We start from the raw sequence: 19096 nt of genomic DNA on the forward strand, positions 1-19096 counted from the left end.
GCCGGGGGTGGTAGCACGCGCCTGTAATTCCGGCTACTAGGAAGGCTGAGGCGGAAGGATCGCCGGAGCCCAGCAGGTAGAGGCTGCGGTGGCCGGAAGCGGCCACTGCACTCCAGTCTGGGCGACTGAGTGAGACTCCAACTCAAAAAAAAAAAAACAAAAAACAAAACAAAAAAAAATTAATAAATAAGTAAATTGTAATTACCTAACTAAATCTCTCCACTTTTTCTGTTCAACGGTATGTGAGCTCTATGAGGGCAAAACTATCCCTTGTCGATCTTCTGCTGTGCCATTTGACCAGCACGTGGCATAAACTCCAAAACTTGGATGGATGGATGAATAAAACAAAGGTTATTCCCTAGATATCAGACAATCATTTACTTTTATGCTCTGTGATTCCATTAGCAAATATCTTTTCCTTAACCACGTGGCCCCCAAATAACTCTTCACCTTCTGTTCATAGATAAGAAATAAAGATGAAGAAAAAGAAAGAATGAACAGGGATTTCTCATGCACTGGCTGAAGCAAGATGTATCACTGAGGATGCTCTGTGACAGTCCACTCTTTATTTTTTAACCTCTGAAGACTCTGTTTCAAAATGATGTCTCATTAAGCAATATTTTATTCTAGGAGGGGAAATAACCATTAAGTCCTAGTAAGACCAGGGAGACAATGACAACATGATGTGCATATTAATAGTCAGGAAGAAAAGGAGGAGGCGAAGCTTCTAATAAGTCCTTCCTGTGGTGCAGGCACCATGCTTACCTTATTTTCTGTCATCTTACAGCAGCTCTACAAGACAGGATTCCTTGCTATGCTCCATTCTACAGAGGTAGAAACTGCAACCCCTGGAAATTAAACACTTTCCTAACAGTACCCAGCTACTAAGTGGCTAAGCCTCTGATCTGAAGTTTTCCTTAAATGGGGACAAATAGTACCCAACCTAGAGTCCTGTTTGGAAGGCTGAACAAATCGGCAGAAAATAGTTGATGGCAAGAGGCACTCACACTGCCATCGATGGGGCTATCTCCTTGACTCAGAGTCCAGCACCCTCACTAGCATTCCCTGCTGGACTCTGAGTCACAGCAGTCCCACTGTGGTATTCCCATTCTAGAGATTCCTCCATACTACACAGACAGGAGGCATGAGGATAGATCCAGTCCTCAAGTTGAGAATAAACAATGAGCAAAATAATGCTAGAAATATTCACGTAAATCAGGTACACTGACAAGGAAACTCAGCATTGGCCCCAGTGCACCTCGCTCATCCTCCACACTGCCGCCCCCTACAGCAGGCTGCCCCCAGGATATCCACCTGCAGAGCTGTGCGGTAAAGTCCACCAAAGTGCCCCTAGCCAAGCAGGCAGTCAGGCTATCTTGTCTTGTTGTCTTACCCCTGCCCTGCTGCCTGCTTTCGCATCACTGAGGCAATTGGGATTCGGACCCACCTCAAGGGTAAATGCTCTAATACTTGTAAATGATAATAAACCACATCATAGCCTGGGAGAGTAAAAATGACCAAAATCAACCTTTTACCACAAAGTAATTTTAGGAAGACTTTATCCTTACAATCCTGGAAAATGGAGCTCTTTCTTGTTCCTGTTCAAACTTGATAATAATTATTGTGATTCAATTCCTAGCAGCAAAAGCCACTTAAATTAATCCACAAAGATGCAAATACAATAATGACACTGAAAAATCCATGGTTCTTGCCTTTGTCAATGACCTCAATTATGTTGGCGTCATAAAAAACCTTCCATAAAAAGAAAGAAGCAACAAATCCATTTCACTAGCTCACTGTCTCAACATGTTAAGATGTCATTTTCCACTTAGGCGATTCTTTTTCTTAAGTGTGGCAGTTGAGCTTTGTCCAGTTAGACAATCTCTTTTTCTTGAGTATGGTATCTTTGGGGATAAAAAAAAAAAGCTGCCCATACCTCCAGGTGGTCCTAGAAACTAAGGACTGCCCCCTGTGGAACTGTAAGCATCTGCAGAAACACAAAGGGAATTAAGGATGTTTACCCACTTCATTTGAACACCAAATCTTACTCTAAAATTAAAGAAGAGGGGGCTTCGATTTTCCAAAGTGAACAAGGGGAGGTAGAATCACTAAAAAGTATGATCTACTTAAAATGAGGGCTATGTTATCCACACCCATTTGATCAAAATTTGAAATGACACCTTCCTTGGCTTGTAAAATAATCTCAGTGTATTGATTTCACAAGCTTGTTTAGCAAGCAAATTTTAATAGAAAGGAAAATCTTGAAGAGCTGTCCATTGTTACAGTCACTTAAAAGGTAGAAAAAAGACAGAAAAATTGCATGAGGCCTCCCCCCATCTATTTAGGTTAAAAAACGATAAATTAAAAATTATCTTCCCAACATCAGACAGATGAGTGATGAAGCAACCTCAGTGTTAGTCAACGCTGTCACCCACCACATACCCAGGCCCACAACTCCTTCCACTGTCCAGTGATGAACAGGCAAATGTCGTGATCGGGAGTGGACTGGTGCTCAGCCTCATATTCTCTCTATGGTAGCAGAGCTGACTTGTTCTCTTATGGTCATTTGCGAAAATGACAGCATCCTCCTGCGTAGCAGGCTTAATGTCCTTTTCCTTGTTCGTATTTCATTTCGAATTTTATTATAAAGCTCCGCTTGCTTCATTTACAGATCTTCAAGAGCTTCGAGTTCCACCTCTACCTCCAATCTTTTTAGGGGTTTAATGTACTATATTGGCTTCTGTGACTGTTCTAATGAAATGCCACAAACTGGATGGCTTTAAAAACAACCAAAATGTATTCTCTCACAATTTGGGATCCAAAAAGTGTTGCAAGGTGTTGGCAGGGATGGCTCCTTCTGGAGACTCAGGGAGAATCTGTTTCATGCCTCTCTCCCAGTTTCTGGGGCTCCCTGAAATCTTTAGCATTCCCTGGCTTGCAGACTCATTATTTCAATACCTGCCTCCATATTCACATGGCCCAATTCTTTGTGTGCTTCTGTGTCAAATTTCTTCCTCCTTTGTCTCAGAACACCAGTCATTGGATTTGGTCTCCACCCTAAATGAAGGATGATCTCATCTCAAGATCCTTAAATTAATTACATCTGCAAATACTTTATTTCCAAATAAGATCACGTTCGCAGGTATCAGAGATTAGGACTTGGATATATCTTTTGGGGGGCACTATTCAAGACAGTACTCATATTCTCTTAATTATCCTATACAATATAGCCATATTTCATAGTTTGGACATATTCCTTTTAAAATCTGAGTTTAATAAGAACAGGATTTTTACCTAGTTAAGGTCATTTGAAGGCCTTCACTCATTTCTTCTTTATGGGAACAATCCCCTATTTTCATGTCTGCATTATTTTTTATGACTTTGCATTCTTCCTGGCCTCTTTCAATGGGTTCTAAATGTAATGCACTAAATTGAATTAAAATCATTTTCCTCATTGTCTAGTGTATGTGTCAGTGCCCAACATTCTCTGTTCAACAAAGTGAGCTCCAGGAGAGTATGGTCATTTTCCCTAACATTCCTGTCCAATTCATATTAACTTATTATTCATAGTGGTCAATATGAAGTCCAGGAATAGTAGTTCTGTTTCCTCTACCTTCCAAGACATTAAATTACCCCCAGAGCCAGTCAATAATTTATCAAATGTTCAGCTTTCACTAAAACAGACTATCAGCAGATGTTTGGAGAGTGAGAGTCCCACACCACCTTTGTGATAAACGTACAGTTTGTATCTGAAGAGTGTCACCCACATCTCCACCCTGTCTTTGTCATGCATCACATAACCCAACAGCAAATTGCTTTTGTAGCTTTGTTCTTTCATTTCCACCCAAATAACTGCTCCTGCCTGTCACCTGTGCTTTACTCTCAGGTTTGTACCTTGCTACGTGGGGTCTCATTACTTGGCAGATGGCTAATGTTCTCTCCGCATGCTCCCCTACACACTCTTGCACACCTTTTCAGTTTGGTTTTGCATCTTTGAGAAAAGCAGGCCCTTTTCTCACCATATTTCAGACACAAGCTCCATCCTCCTGAGTCTACTGAAGTGATCAGTCCCCTTGGGTCCAGTCATGTAAGTCATTTACTCATTCAACAAATACAGAGGGTGCATATAAGTCCATGCAAAATGTTTTATAAATATTGGCTGTTACTTACTCTGTTCATTAGAAAATAAACAAATAAGGTCTCAAGAAGAACTCCCAACTTTCACTCTTATTCTCTTGTTCTCGAAGGTTGCTGGGCAACACCCTACAGTGCAGCACAGAAGTCTGGAGTCAGGCTGTGAAGTTTCAAGTCCCAGATCTGAGATCTCACTTGACATTTGCTAGCTGTTGGTTTTGGGCTTGTAACTTAACCTCCCTAAGCCCCAGAGTCTTCATCTGTAGAACTCAGACAAGACCAGCCCTTCTTTAAAGGTTGCTGAGTCAAGGCACAGCACATGCTTTGCAGTAGGAACACCAAGCTTCACTAGGGTGCAGTACTCATCTGAGATCTGTGGGAACCCCAAATCCTCACCCACAACAGTTCAACTGTCCAGGCAAGACTTTGGCTAAGTCTTTTTCTCCTTTCCTTAAATTCTCAGAACAAAGCAGTCTGATGATGCTTTCATTCATTTACTCATTCAACAAATACAGAGGGGGTGCCAAAAAAATGTATACACATTTTAAGGATGACATTTGCTCAAAAGATTGCATTAATTAAATGAACGCTAGCATCACCATACAACAGGCAGGACAGTCAAAGAAAATGGTGGAAGTTTGACTGAGCAAACTTCATACTACACATTGCTACCATAATTCAATTCAACTTCGAAAAGTAATACATAGATAACATCGCTTAAAATGTGCATACATTTTTTTGACAGCCCCTGTATTTATTGAGCATGTACTATTAGGCATTCAACAGTGAATCTAATGATCAAGTGGCCATTTCAGTTTGAGGAGGAGAGAAACAATGGGTCAATAAATGAGAATTTCAAATAGAAATAGTGGTAATGAAGAAAATAAAATGGGACAGGCCAGAGGGTTACTACGTGTAGAAAGAGGTGAGGAGAGTTACTCAAAATGGATGGTCAAAGAGGACCTGCCAAAAGTGACACCCAGATGCTGAGAGGATGTCAGTCCCTAAACACCTAGGCCAGTAAAAGCTTTGTAGACAGAGGGAGCTCACAAGTTCAAAAACCCTGAAGTGGAAAGAAACTGGTGTCTCGGGGAACAGCAAAGGAGTGAGTGATGCTGGGGCCTGGTGAGGGAAAGGGAGGTGGGAAGGCCAGGGTAAGGATTTTAGCAGATCAGCAAATGTTTCTGCCAACCATATATTTTCTAATAGACATAATCTGTGCTCCATTCATGCCAAGGTCTATCACGCCTTTATTCATGGTTCCAAAATCAAATTTATTTTATGAAATCTGTAAGGAGCATAGCTGACTTCCTCTTCCCAGGACAAGCAATCAGAATCTTCATGGATGCCTTAGTGCTTGCGTTTCCTCTCCAGACCTCAGTCATCTGATATACATGCGATTTTTTTTTCAGTATCATTTGTTCTCCAGTGAATTAGTAGAACTGTATTAATTTAAACTTGCCATTTTCTACCACAAAATATGGGTCGATTTCTTGGGAATCTGAGTGAATATGAACAATTATAAGCTAATACAAAATAACAGATAAACTACAGTTACCCCAATACCATCGTTTGAAGGGAAGAGACTACGATCAGACTCGATAGGATTTTTATAGTGTGGCCCCTGTAAGGAAGTTTTTTCCTGTCTTGAACAAGGTTGGAGGAAGGACTTCAGGCTTTCCTAAAAGTCTTTGAAGTTATGCACTTCTTGGTTATGAAATTATAGCCAGGAGAGGGAGCCTGGGGATTAAGCTCACACAGGAGTTTTCCTCAGTGCTGTAGGTTGGACCAAATTCAAGAGGAGAATGGCTGGATTGTTTTCATGTCTCCCATTTCAGTAAGTAAATGACATCTCTCCCATTCATTCTAAATAGATCATAGATTAAATAATGAATAGTTTTGATGCTAATTATCAAGCACTTATATCTAGGAAAACATTCTTTAATGTGTGCTGAATTACAAAATAGGTTTATTTGCCAAACATTTACCCTTCTTCTAAACTTAGTGATATGTTAGATATTAAATGTGGGTTGCTTTCCAGAAAACTGGAGCCAATTTCTGGCAGCCCTAAAACCAGAGGGACAAGGTGGATTCATGGCTCCATACTGAAGTACACTGGATAAAGCTGGGAAGCAAATGGCTTGTCAAATTCCAGAGAATACTCTCGACTTTCTCAGCCTGTTGCCTCAGTGTGCTATACTTCAGGGTTCATTTCCCAGTGAAATTTCAAGTCAATGACTTGACTTTTTTGTTTTTCTTTTTGCCCTAAATTTTCCAACTTTCAATAGTCTTCCTCCTTTAACATATTTTAAATTTTGTAGAGAAACTTGCATTTCTTCCTCTTTATTCTCCCAGAATAAACCATTCGCAAGTCTTTTTCAGTCCCCAAACACCTAGGCCAGCAAGATATTAAGAAGAAGAAAATTATATCACAGAAATCAAAGTAAAGATGATGATGATGATGACAGCATCAGAGATTGCCATCCATAGAGCACTTAACAACATGCCCCACAGTATGTCTGATCCTTTCTGGGCAGCTACAGATTACTTTTCCTAGCCTTATTTTACAAATGAGAAATCATATCCTCAAAGTTTTGGGATATGAAGTCCTCAGAACACATAGGACTTTGAGCTATTCTGCCAGTGTGTCTTCCATCTAGACTGTTATCATAAGCAGTGTGAAAGAAAGAAAATGGTGAGAGAGAGGCATCCTTGACCACCCACACTTGGGTGTGCAAAACCTTCAGCAGGGGCTTCTTTGGCAGGTGCTGCTACATACAACATGGTGTCAGTTGCCCTGGCCCCTCAACCTCCACAAACCTACAGCTTCAGGGAAGGCCCACACTATTTCTGGAGGGTGAGGGAACCACAGTCTGGCGAGGAAATACCACGCACCCAGTGAGGAGCTCAGGTTCTCCTTCCAAGCCTTCCCTAAGTAGAGGGCCATGCGAGAATGTGCAATGGAGGATGGGGTAGAGCTCAGACGTACATTACCTTACCCAAGGCAGAAGATAGCTAAGTTCCTTGTACAATCTATTAGATGACAGAGGACCTGAACTCTATTTACTTGCTACCAGACAGGAAACAGGGGGTAGAGGGAAGTGGTGGCAGGGGAGGGGAGATGAAGTCCACAGAGCAGGTAACACGTGGCTCAGAGCAGGCTGTCTGCCCCCAGCTGGCAATAAATAAGTGCGTGATCCCTGGAGGAGGGGGCTCCATCAGACCTTCTTGGGTCATATTTTTGCGCCTGCGACTTAGGACATGTGCATGCATTCAAGGAGTCGGGATGGATGAAGATACCATAGTGCTGGGGACCAACCCAGAGCCCCTTCCCAGAGTTCCCTAATGCATTCACCTCAGGCTCTCTGTGGCAAGGGAGGCGCAAGGCTACTTCATCACCATGAGCAGTTGGATTTGGGGTCTGCTTGCAGAGGGGACATTTGCATCAGATCATGGCTAAAACACTGTGTGTGAAGATCAGCGCATCTCAAGAGGCTTCTGATTCTAAAAATGGCATTTGACTGTAGTAAGCCAGTATTCGTTAATTTAAAAGATTTCATTTGATGTGTGATATTTCCCCATTAGCTACATCTCCCTTGCAGTCTAACAAAACCCTGAAGAACCAGAGTCCACTCCTTCCTGAGGTTTTGCTCTGGCTGGAAAGGAAACAAAACCCAGTTTGGACAGGTTCAGGAATTAGGTGAGCACTGAGTCACATTTTCCCCACCAGTAAGCACTAGAACAAGGCCAGCCTTGCAAGACTCTCACAGTTGCTTTCTGAAACTCAAGCATCTTGCTTGAAAATCCATGCTGAATACCATGGCTAGAACACCCACTCTGCTCCAGAGGCATCAGAAGTTCCCAAAAACTCATCACAGAGGGACTAAATTCCACTGCCTGAGGCTTCAAGCCATTCTGATCTGAATCGGGATCCCTTTTGAAAATGAGTCCACTTGCTCTCTGACTCCCAAGATAAACTCACATCTGCACCCTGGCCAGTCTCACTGAAGTTTCTTTCTTTTCTTTGTTTCATTTACAGTTACTACTATCAAACAACCCATTTAAAGAGTAGAAATCATGTCCTATTTTCTAACATCCCCAAAAGCATTTAGCACCTGCATTGGATACAGTAGGTATTTCTTCATTCATTTAGAAAATGTTTACCGAATGCCTACTGTGTGCCAGCCATCTACCAGGATTGGGGGATGAAGCAGTGAGCAAAACCAGACATGCACTTAAACCCAATGGAGTGCATAGCCTAGTGGGGGAAACTGGAATCTGCAGAATGAAGAGGCATGAGCAGGGGCTTGTAGAGTGATTGGTCCTGGTAGAGCCAAAGCAAATTAAAGAGCCTGGAATGCAGGGACTAAAATGGAGGCCAGCTGGGCTGGGAAGTAAGGTGGGGACAACTAAGCAGGGCCTTGCAGCCCTGGTCTGCAGTCTGTCCTCCAGTTTCAAGAGCAGCAGAGGCCTCTGGAGGGTTCTAAGTGAGGGCAGGTACTCACCGTTGCCCTTTAGAGAGCACCCAAGTGGTGGCAGGTGGGTGGGGGTGGAGGGGACTGTTTAGAGACTCCTGAAGTCCTCCAAGTAGGACATGAGGGTACTTGCACAAGGGGGGCAGAGGGAGAGAAGCCAGTGGTATCCAGAGAGGATGTGCTTGCTAAACATGTATTGGTCCAGGCTTTGAACTCTGAAGGCAGAGAAAGGTTGTAGCACTCTGCTGCACTGTTCCAGCATCTCAGTAGGGTGTCCCTCACAGTAGGAGGCCTGGACAACCATACTCAGAGGTAGCTATGCCTCTGGGAAATTATCCAAATGTGACTGACATGCCCCTCAGATGATGCACAAATGGGAACGTCTATTGACTGCAAAGGGGAAGTTTGTCCCCAAACAGCTGTCCTGTGATGGATTTGCTGACTAAAATGAACTTCTCTAACAGTCCTCAGAATGTGTAGGCCTTCGAGCTATTCTTCCAGCATGTCTCCCATCTAGACTGTTATCGTAAGCACCATGAAAGAAAGGAAACGGTGAGAGAGTGGCATCCTTGACCACCCACACTCAGGTGTGTGAAACCTTCAGAAGGGGCTCCTTTGGTGGGTGCTGCTACATGCCACATGGTGCCAACTGCCCTGTCCCCTCAACCTCCACACACTTACAGCTTCAGGGAAAGCCCATGCTATATCTGGAGGGTGAAGGAACCAGGGTTCGGTGAGGGAACACCATGCACCCTGTGAGGAGCTTGGATTCTCCTTTGGTAGAGGACGAAAGGAGATGTGCAATGGAGGATGGGGTGGGGCTCAGAGCCACCAATCCCTTGACCTCTGCCCTAACTCCTTCTCTTAAAGTAAAGTCAAATAAACTCTTACCCATTCAGTCAACAAGCACTTAAAAAATATCTATGGTATCTAAAGGCGTGTCCTATGCCCCACGAGGCAGGAGGCATACATAAGAAACTACTCTGGAAAGAATCGCTGTTATGACATATCATACATATAAAGGACAACACCTGGTTGGAGAGTATACAGCTGTCATCAATTAGTAAAACCCATTCCTGATATTCACTCGGAAAATCTCCTGTCATTTTAACCTTTTGGAAGAGAGAAAGAAATTTAAATGTTCCTTCCTTCCATCTTCCAGACAGGCCTGGCTCCCCGTAAAATATGATTTTGTGAGGCTGCCATCTGGGCTGATGCTATCAGCCTTTTATTGATATTTAATATAAACACAGCCCCAAGGCTAGCAGGTACCCTGACAGGGTCTGAAATATAATTGCCAGGGAACCGTACAAATGTGTGTAGCAATTAAGGAGCTGTCAGGGATATTGCTGCTATGAAGACATAGAAGCCGCAGACTGGACAAAGGAAGACTGGGACTGCAGCTGGGGCTGGGGCTGGGGCTGCTCAGGGAGCAGAGGCCTGTGGGAGGGAAACAGGGTAGCAGAATCACACATCACTGCTGCAGTCAGATCCACTGGGGGCCCAGAAACCACAGGCAGAAAGATAAGTGGATTATGGACATTAAAAAGAGAAAAATGGAGCCAAGTGTAAGTTTGCTGTTTGTTTTCAACACCAAAAGGCTGAGCACTGGCTCTCCTGCCTCTGACAGATTTATATTAGAGAGGCGATACACAACCTTGAGTCTGACTCCTAAGGGTGTTCAGGGTTGGGGAACATAGGGGCAGGAAAGAAGAATTTGTTTAACAGCTTTATTGAGGTAGAACTGGAATTTGCATTATGCACTGCTTTTAACATCTATTACAGTGGCACCAACCTGAAAACCTGGCTTGTGGGTGAAGAAGACTGGGTGGATCAGAGGGAGAGGTGAGCTCTGAGCGAGGAAGAGGGAAAGACGGGCCAGTTGCAGGGCCAGGGCCAACCAAGGGTGCAGTTGAAGGGGGCCTTGAGGAGGGTTAAAGAATGCCTTTGTGCTGTGTTCCACATGCAAGCCCTGCAGACAATTCTGCTGTCATTGATTTAACAGGAAGCACAGTGGTAGTGGTAGTGAGAATGGGATGGTCATGGTGTCATGGTGTAGACACAAACTCCTCCCTGGATCAGGACAATTGACATCTTTTGAGATGCTAGAGGGAGAGGGAGGCTCCCCCCTCCCCCACTGGAAGAGGTGTGGTAAGAAAGGAAGTGATGTCCAATAAACATACTGGGGGATCAGAATGGCCAGGTCTGGTAACAGGGCACTTGCTCCTTAATTTGCTTTTAAACTTCTGGGAAAGGAGCAATCCTTTTCAGATGGAATGCTGCCACCAAGGGCCTGAGCTACAAACAACCAATGGGGTAGCAGAATAAAGAAACCTGGATCTCCTCCTGAACCAAGGAAGGAAAAAGGCTTACGTTCTGCCTCACCTTCACGCAATGTGTGTGTGCACCTGCGCGCATGCACACGTGCGCACACACACACACACACACACCCACACCCACACACCCACACCCACACACAGAACAATCCATCCTAGGTCAGCGATTTCAAGCAGAAAACATAGAAACTTTAAAATATTTTAGCAGTTATATATTTCATGATATTGGAGAAATTTTAATCAACGCACCTAAGTTATAGATACTCACAATCCATTGCTACATTTGTAAAGAGTGAGTCAATTACAGAAAAGCGTAAAGCAACCATAGGGGTGTCGGTGTCGGTCAGGATGGGATGAGGCCCTGAGTGTGGCCCATGACTGGCTGGGGTCAGGGAAATGCAGCTCCCACAGCCCAGAGCAGCAGAGATTCTCAGCTCCTCCCAGTGCCCTTTCTTAGTGACTCCACACCAAGGACTTAGCAGGGTCCAAACCAATGTATGGATGGCAGGGGACATATGAACACACTCGTTGTATAAAGAAAATGGGGTTTTAGGCTGGGCAAGATAGCTCATATCTGTAATCCCAGCACTTTAGGAAGCTGAGGTGGAAGGATCTCTTGAGCTCAGGAGTTCCAGGCTGCAATGAGCTACGATAATGCATGCCACTGCACTCCAGCGTGGGCAACAGAGGAAAACACTGTCTCAAAATATGGGGGTTGGAAGTTCTACTTTAATAAAATATAAATATATCTTTTACGTTTTCCTGCTCTGAAACTGACAAACTGCTGAAGCCATTCAGCCCCAAGAACATGAAAATGTCAGTGTGGTCACATAACAAAGGACATGTCTAGGTCTATAATCATAGGAGAGTATAAGCAGGGGTCAGAAATAGGCCCAAGAAAGTTCAGAAGGATATTCCAAGAAGTAGGTGATGTCCTCTGCAAGTGAATTCCAGTAGAGATCTGCCAATCACAGAGTCCTGGGAGAAAGCAAATTTTATACTAATGTGGTTTTGATATACAGGGTACCAGGGGACCTGGTTCACCATGGCTAGAGCATTGTAAGCACTTGCTTATGATGCCCAATTTCACATGAAGAGCTGCAAGTTGTAAACCTCCATGAACTGTACCACTGAAAGTTTAAACTGCTTCCAAAGTACATGATACACACTAGGAATAATGCCAACTTCCAATAATGTTGGCCAATATCTATTAACAAGAAGATTCTAGCCGTTTTTGTATTGGACTTCATTTACCCTACAAATTCTTGTTTCTTTGGCTTGTTGAACAACAGCAGTGGAGTCAAATTAAATAAGACCAATGATTCAGTTTATGAAACTATGTAGCTCTCGTACCCTATCTCTTTTTTTTGTTTTGAGTTGGAGCCTCACTCCATCACCCAGGCTGGAGTGCAGTGGCATGCTCATGGCCACCCCAGCATCGACCTGCTGGGCTCAGGCAACCCTTTCGCCTCAGTTTTCCAAATAGGGGGAACTACAGGTGCATGCTACCACACCTGGCTAATTTTTTTATTTATCGTAGGGAGGAGGTCTTGCCAAGTTGCCCAGGCTGTTCTCGAACCCATGGGCTCAGGCAATCCCCTCACCTCAGCCTCCCAAAGTTCTGGGATTACAGACTTGAGCCACTATGACCAGTCAACTCTTAACACCTGAGTGGCAGGACAGATGCTTTTGTCACATCAGTGGCTCATGAAAAAAATCAAAGGCTACAGGTTTAATTCTACTAAGTTATTTGCAACCAGAGAAGCCATATAAATGGTTATTCAAACTGGATCATTTTTGAGAGCAAAAAGATTTTTTTTTTTAAAAATTAATACACAGAAACAAGTAACATAAATTGGGTCTATCCAGGGCAAACAAGGATGGTTGGCTGATTAATAATGTACCCCATTCTATAGAGAATAGAACTGATTGACAGTTTATGTGCGTGTTGATCTCTGATGTGATTGTGATATGTGATCTAAAAAAGATTAGATATTTTAAAAATAATATATCAAACACCTTCTTTTGATACTTCACCAATCTTCACATATAAGATCATGGCCTTTTGAGTCTTGGGGGAAGTTTACTAGCTTTGTGCATTCAGCACACTCTAGACACCAGTCAAAGAATTTTATCAAAGGGAGAAGAAATGAAGAACATTAATTAAATCACTAAATTGCTTAAATGAAGTCTGCTTAAGACTTTCTACTATACTTATGTCAGTGCACTCTCTATTTCTTCAAGCTGGAAATCTTCCCAAGTCAAGAAACCATATATACCCTACTCAAAATAGTTTTTAAAATATTGGCCTGGAGAGAGACTGCCGGCTCCTGGCTTTGCCTCACCACTTCAGTGCCTGGCAGGGCACTGGCATCAAGGGCTGTGGAGGGAGCCCAGAGGCAAAGTCCCATGAAAGAGGACAAGAGAGGCATCCCACCACCATCTTGAAGGTGGGGCAGAAAAGTACTCCAACTGGCTCACCACGGAGCAACAGACCTGATCTCTGTGACTGGCAGATCAACTACTCAGAGATTGATCGTGACCCAGAGGGAATATCCTGAAAGCACAAACGTCAGATCTGATGAGTGTTGACTTCCAGTCACCCCACCCCCTACCCTGATCCAGCTGTGGGACAAAAGGTGTGGCCAGGAAAGGATGAGGAAGAACTCCAAAGAAATCAGTGATGAGTCCAGGGCTGAAGCAAACCCCCTCTTCCCCAGCAATCCTCTGAACGTCAGACCCACACAGTTGGCCCACAACTGAGAGTGACAAGCCCAGGCAGAGCCTGGACATCAGTGGCAATAGAAGAAATCCATTCCAGGATAGGCCTGGCTGGGGCACCCAGAACCCTCTCCCACCCCCAGCCCCCATGAGTACATACCTGGGGAAGAAACAGTCCTGTACCTCCCCACTGGAGGAGATCACCCTGACCACACGAGAGTGGGAGGGGAGGACTGCAGCCCCCCCCACCTCCATTGCCCCTCCTCCTTCCCTGCTTTGGACACTGAGGAGAGAGTGAAAGAGGTGACTCTGCAGGAGAGACCTGATTAGAGAAACAACTACAGAGCCTGCTACAAGAGGGCAGTGTTTTTTTTTTAATTTTCAATTTTTTAAAAAAATTTTTAAAAAATTTTTGACGTTTGTTAGTTCATCTATTTTTAAAAACATTTTTCCTTTGTACATGAATGTGTATGTGAGGGTTTGATCTGCTTCCCCCCATATATTTTTTATTTTCTTTTTTCTTTTATTTGTCTTTTCTGATTATGTGTATATGTGATTGATTGAGTGTTCATCTTTCAATTTTATTGTTGTTGTTGGTTTGTTTTTGCTTTTTTGCTTTTCTGGGTATTTAATTTCCATTTCTTATAGTTTGAGGCATGTGTCAATGTATGTATGAGGGTTCGACCTGAATTCATTTCCCCCCACAGCCAGTTTTCTGTTTTTCCTCTCTATTCACTTTATGCTAGGCATGTGTGTGTGTGTTTAGTTTTCTTGGTTTTTTTTCATTGTTGTTGTTTGTTTCACTTCATTTTGTTGTTATTCCAGTTTGTTTTGGGGTGTGTGTGCTTGTCTGTGTGTGTGTGTGTGTGTGTGTGTGTGTGTGTGTATGTAAAAAAAATTTTTTTTTTTTGGTTTCTGTTTTGCATTGTCATATAGAATGGTGGTGGGGAGTGGGTCTCAGGGAACACATACCACAATAAGTGAACATTGTAGTTTCCAAGTAGTTTCTGAAGCCTAGCGCCCCATCCCCTACCTTATTTGAATTTCAAAAACTGTAAGAGACAGAAAGCTTCCCATCCACCATCCTATTTCAAAATAGAACAAATCCGGAGCCAAGATCAGGGAGGAATAGAGGACTGAGCAAACATCAAAAGGGAAAGTCTCTCCCACTGATATTGAATAACAGAACTAAGGAGATTAACAAGAGATTTGCAATAAATGAGGAAAAACCATAGGAAGACCTCAGGCAATTTCAACTGTACCAAAGACAAAACTCATGAAAAATCAGACCTTGCTGCCCAAAAAATGGAAGTCACCAACAACTGGCCACAGAATATGACTGAGATTCGGGAATGAAAAGAAAGAGTAAATAAGACTCAAGAAAGACAAGATGCAACACTGAAATAACTTGTAACAGAGATTTTGGCAATAAAAAATTTCATCCAGGAAATAAATAACAAGATAATGACCATGGAAAGCAGAATTAATCTAGCTGAAGAAAGAATCTCAGAACTTGAAGACCAGAACATGGAATTAACCCAATCTGTAAAAACATAGAAAGGAGACTCAGAAAGAAAGAACAAGCCTACAAGAAATGTGCAATTATATCAAGAGGCTGAACCTAGAAGAAAGGGAAATGGAGAACAACTTGGAGCAAAAATTTCAGGAGGTAATCCAAGAAAACTTTCCCCATCTCACCAGAGATGTGACCAGTCAAGCACAAGAGATACAGAGAACTCCCCCAAGACATCAAATGAGAAAATCAACCCCTAGACACATAGTAATTTTCCTAAACAAAATAGACACAAAAGAAAAAATCCTAAAGGCAGTAAGAGAGAAAGGTCAGACTACCTACTAGGGAAAACCAATCAGAATAGCAGACCTATAGGCAGAAACACTACAAGCAAGAAGGGATTGGAGTACTATATTCAAAGTCTTCAAAGATAAACAATTTCAACCAAGAATTTCCTATCCAGCCAAGCTCAGCTTCATCAATGATGAAGAATTAAAATCATTCCCAGACATCCAATCCCTAAGAGATTATGCAGTTTCTAGACCAGCTCTACAGGAGACACTTTAAAAAGTATTAAGCACAGAAGAAAGAAAAAAAAGAATGACCACACACTTCCCAAGAGCACAGCAAGCATAGAATCAACAGAGAATATAGCACATCAAGAAGCTTGAAAACACACATATACATCAACCCCAAAGGCAAAAGAAAACAAAGAACAAACATTATAAGAACCACATGACAGCAATAAACAATCACATTTCAATAATCAACCTGAATGTAAATAGTCTAAATGCACCACAGAAAAGACACAGAATGGAAAACTGGATAAGACCCAATTATTTGCTGCATCCAGGAGACTTATCTCACAACAAGGGACGCACACAGATTCAAAGTTTAAGGATTGAAAACGAGTTTTCAGGCAAATGGATCACAAAAGAAGGCAGGGGTTGCAATCTTAATATCAGACAAAACAATCTTTAAGTCCTCAAAAATTCAAAAAGATGCAAAAGGACACTACATAATGACAAAAGTTTCAATCCGTCAACAAGAAATATCCATCCTAAACACATATGCATCCAACACAGGAGCACCAGCATTTATAAAGCAACTACTAAGTAACCTAAAAATAGATATTGACTCTAACACTATTATAGCAGAGGACTTGAATATCCCACTAACAGCCCTAGATAGATCATCAAGACAAAAAATCAACAAGGAGATCCAGAACCTAAACTTGATACTCGACCAAATGGACTTAATAGATACCTACAGATTATTCCACCCAACAACCACAGAATATACATTCTACTCATCACCACATGGAACGTACTCCAAGATCGATCACATCCTTGGCTATAAATCATAAGGTTGAAATATTACCATGTGCACTCTCAGAACACAGTGGAATAAAAATAAATATCAATACCAACAAAATTTCCCCAAAGTCCACAAAGACATGGACACTAAACAGCATGATGCTGAACAACTACTGGGTCAACACTGAAATCAAAGCAGAAATTAAAAGATTCCTGGAAACAAATGAAAACAAAGAAACATCTTACCAAAACCTCTGGAATGCCATGAAATCAGTTCTAAGGGGGAATATATATCTCTATGAGCACACATCAAGAAAATGGAAAGATCGCAAGTGAAGAGCCCAACAAATCACCTAAGGGAGCTGGAAAGAGAAGACTACCAAAATCCCAACTTTAACAGTAGACTCCAAATCACCAAAATAAGAGTCCAAATATGGGACATAGATGACAAAAATATCATAGAAAACATCAACAAGACAAAAAGCTGATTCCTTGAAAGAATTAACAAGATTGATGGGCCCCTAGCCAGAATGACCAAGAAAAAGAGAGAAAAAGTCCAAATAAATAAAATCTGAAATACAAATGATCAAACCATAACTGACCCCAAAGAAACAAAATATACATGGAAAAAGAAACTTGATAACTTCCTGACATCATACAACCTCCCCAGGTTGAAACAAGAAGACACTGAGACACTAAACAGACCAATAGCAACCCAGGAAATTGACTCTGTCATACAAAAACAATCTACAAAAAAGTCCTGGACCAGATGGCTTTCCAGCAGGATTCTACAAAACGTACAAGGAGGAACTAATACCAATCCTTTTGATAGTATTCTAGGCAATTGAAAATGATTGAATTCTCCCCAAATCATTTTATGAAACTAACATCACACTAATAACAAACCAGGTAAAGATCCAACAGAAAAAGAGAACTACAGACCAATATCCCTTATGAACATAGATGCAAAAATCCTCAACAAGATTCTAGCAAATCAGATCCAAAAACTCATTTCAAAAGTCATCCACCATGACCAAGTAGGCTTCATCCCCAGGATATAGGACTGGTTCAACATTTGCAAGACCATAAATGTAATTAAATATATCAACAGATGTAAAAACAAGAAGTACATGATTATATCATTAGATGCAAAAAAGCTTTTGATAAAATCCCTTCTTGATAAAAACCCTCAAACACCTAGGTGTAGAAGGAACATAACTCAAAACAGTAAGTGCCATCTATGATAAACCCACAGCTAAATGGACAGAAACTGGAAACATTTCCCCCTGAAAACTGGAACAAGACAAGGCTGCCCACTCTCACCCTTGTTGTTCAACATTGTGTTGGAAGCCCTACCTCAGGCAATTAGACAAGAGGAGAAAATCTGGGGTATCCAAATAGGAAAAGAAGAAGTCAAGTTATTCCTCTTTGCTGATGATATGATCCTTTACCTTGAGATTCCAAGAGAATCTGTCAAAAAACTTCTTGCACTGATAAAGGACTTTGGCAAAGTCTCCAGGTACAAAATAAATGTGCAAAAGACAGTTGCACTCCTATACACCAACAACAAGCAGGCAGAGACCCAAATTAAAAGCAAAATCCCATTCATAATAGACAACAAAAAAAATGAAATACCTCGGCACCTTCCTAACCAGAGAATTGAAAGACCTTTACAATGAGAACTACAAAACACTGCTCAAAGAAATCCAAGAAGACACAGACAAATGGAAAAATATTCCAGGCTCATGGATAGGAAGAATCAACATTGTTAAGATGTCCCATCCTACCAAAGGCAATCTACAGATTCAATGCAATAGCCATTAAGTTACCAACATCATTCTCTCAGTCCTGGAAATGACAATACAAAAATTCATATGGAAACATAAATGATCACAAATAGCCAAAACAATCCTTAGCAAAAGAAACAAAACAGGAGGTATTACACTTTCAGACTTCAAACTTTACTATAAGACCAGAGTAATCAAAACAGTCTGGGATAGGTACAAGAACAGGCATATAGGCCAATAGAACAGGATAGATATTCTGGAAGCAAAGCCTCAATTTCTCAAACAACTCATCTTTGTCAAAGCCTCCAACAACCACCACTGGGGAGAGGAGAACCTATTCAGTAAATAGTGCTGGGAAAATTGGCTGATCACATGCCGAAGATTGAAACACGACCTCTACCTTTCACTATACACAAAAATCAACTCTAAATGGATCAAAGACCTAAATGTAAAACCTCAAACTATAAAAATCTTAGAAGACGCAGGAGACACCCTTATGGAAATTGGAACTGGTAACCAATTCCTATTCAGAACCCTATATACCCATACCTTAAAAAATAAGATAGACAAGTGGGACCTTGTCAAACTAATGAGCTTCTGCAAAGCAAAAGAAACCATCAAGAGAGCAGGGAGACAGCTCACAGAATGGGAAAAAATATTTGCCAACTGTATATCTGACAAAGACCTGACATCTAGGATCTACAAGGAACTCAAATGCACCAAAAGGAAAAAAACAAACAGCCCCATTAGAAAGTGGGCAAAAGACATGAATAGACACTTCTCAAAAGAAGATATACAGGCAGCGAACAGACAT

General features: G+C 41.9%; 1 protein-coding gene across 1 annotated transcript in view; it reads right to left on the reverse strand.

The window, feature by feature from the left end:
• The window catches only part of LOC103266199 (voltage-dependent calcium channel subunit alpha-2/delta-3-like), a gene marked incomplete at both ends in the record, with an annotated part of 243085 nt that overhangs the window by 170502 nt on the left and 53487 nt on the right, over nucleotides 1-19096 (reverse strand). The gene's annotated exons all lie outside the window — the stretch shown is intronic.

This window comes from Carlito syrichta, unplaced genomic scaffold, assembly GCF_000164805.1.
Source record: "Carlito syrichta isolate Samal-C Ts95f unplaced genomic scaffold, Tarsius_syrichta-2.0.1 Scaffold307067, whole genome shotgun sequence".
NCBI classification, from domain to species: Eukaryota; Metazoa; Chordata; class Mammalia; order Primates; family Tarsiidae; genus Carlito; species Carlito syrichta.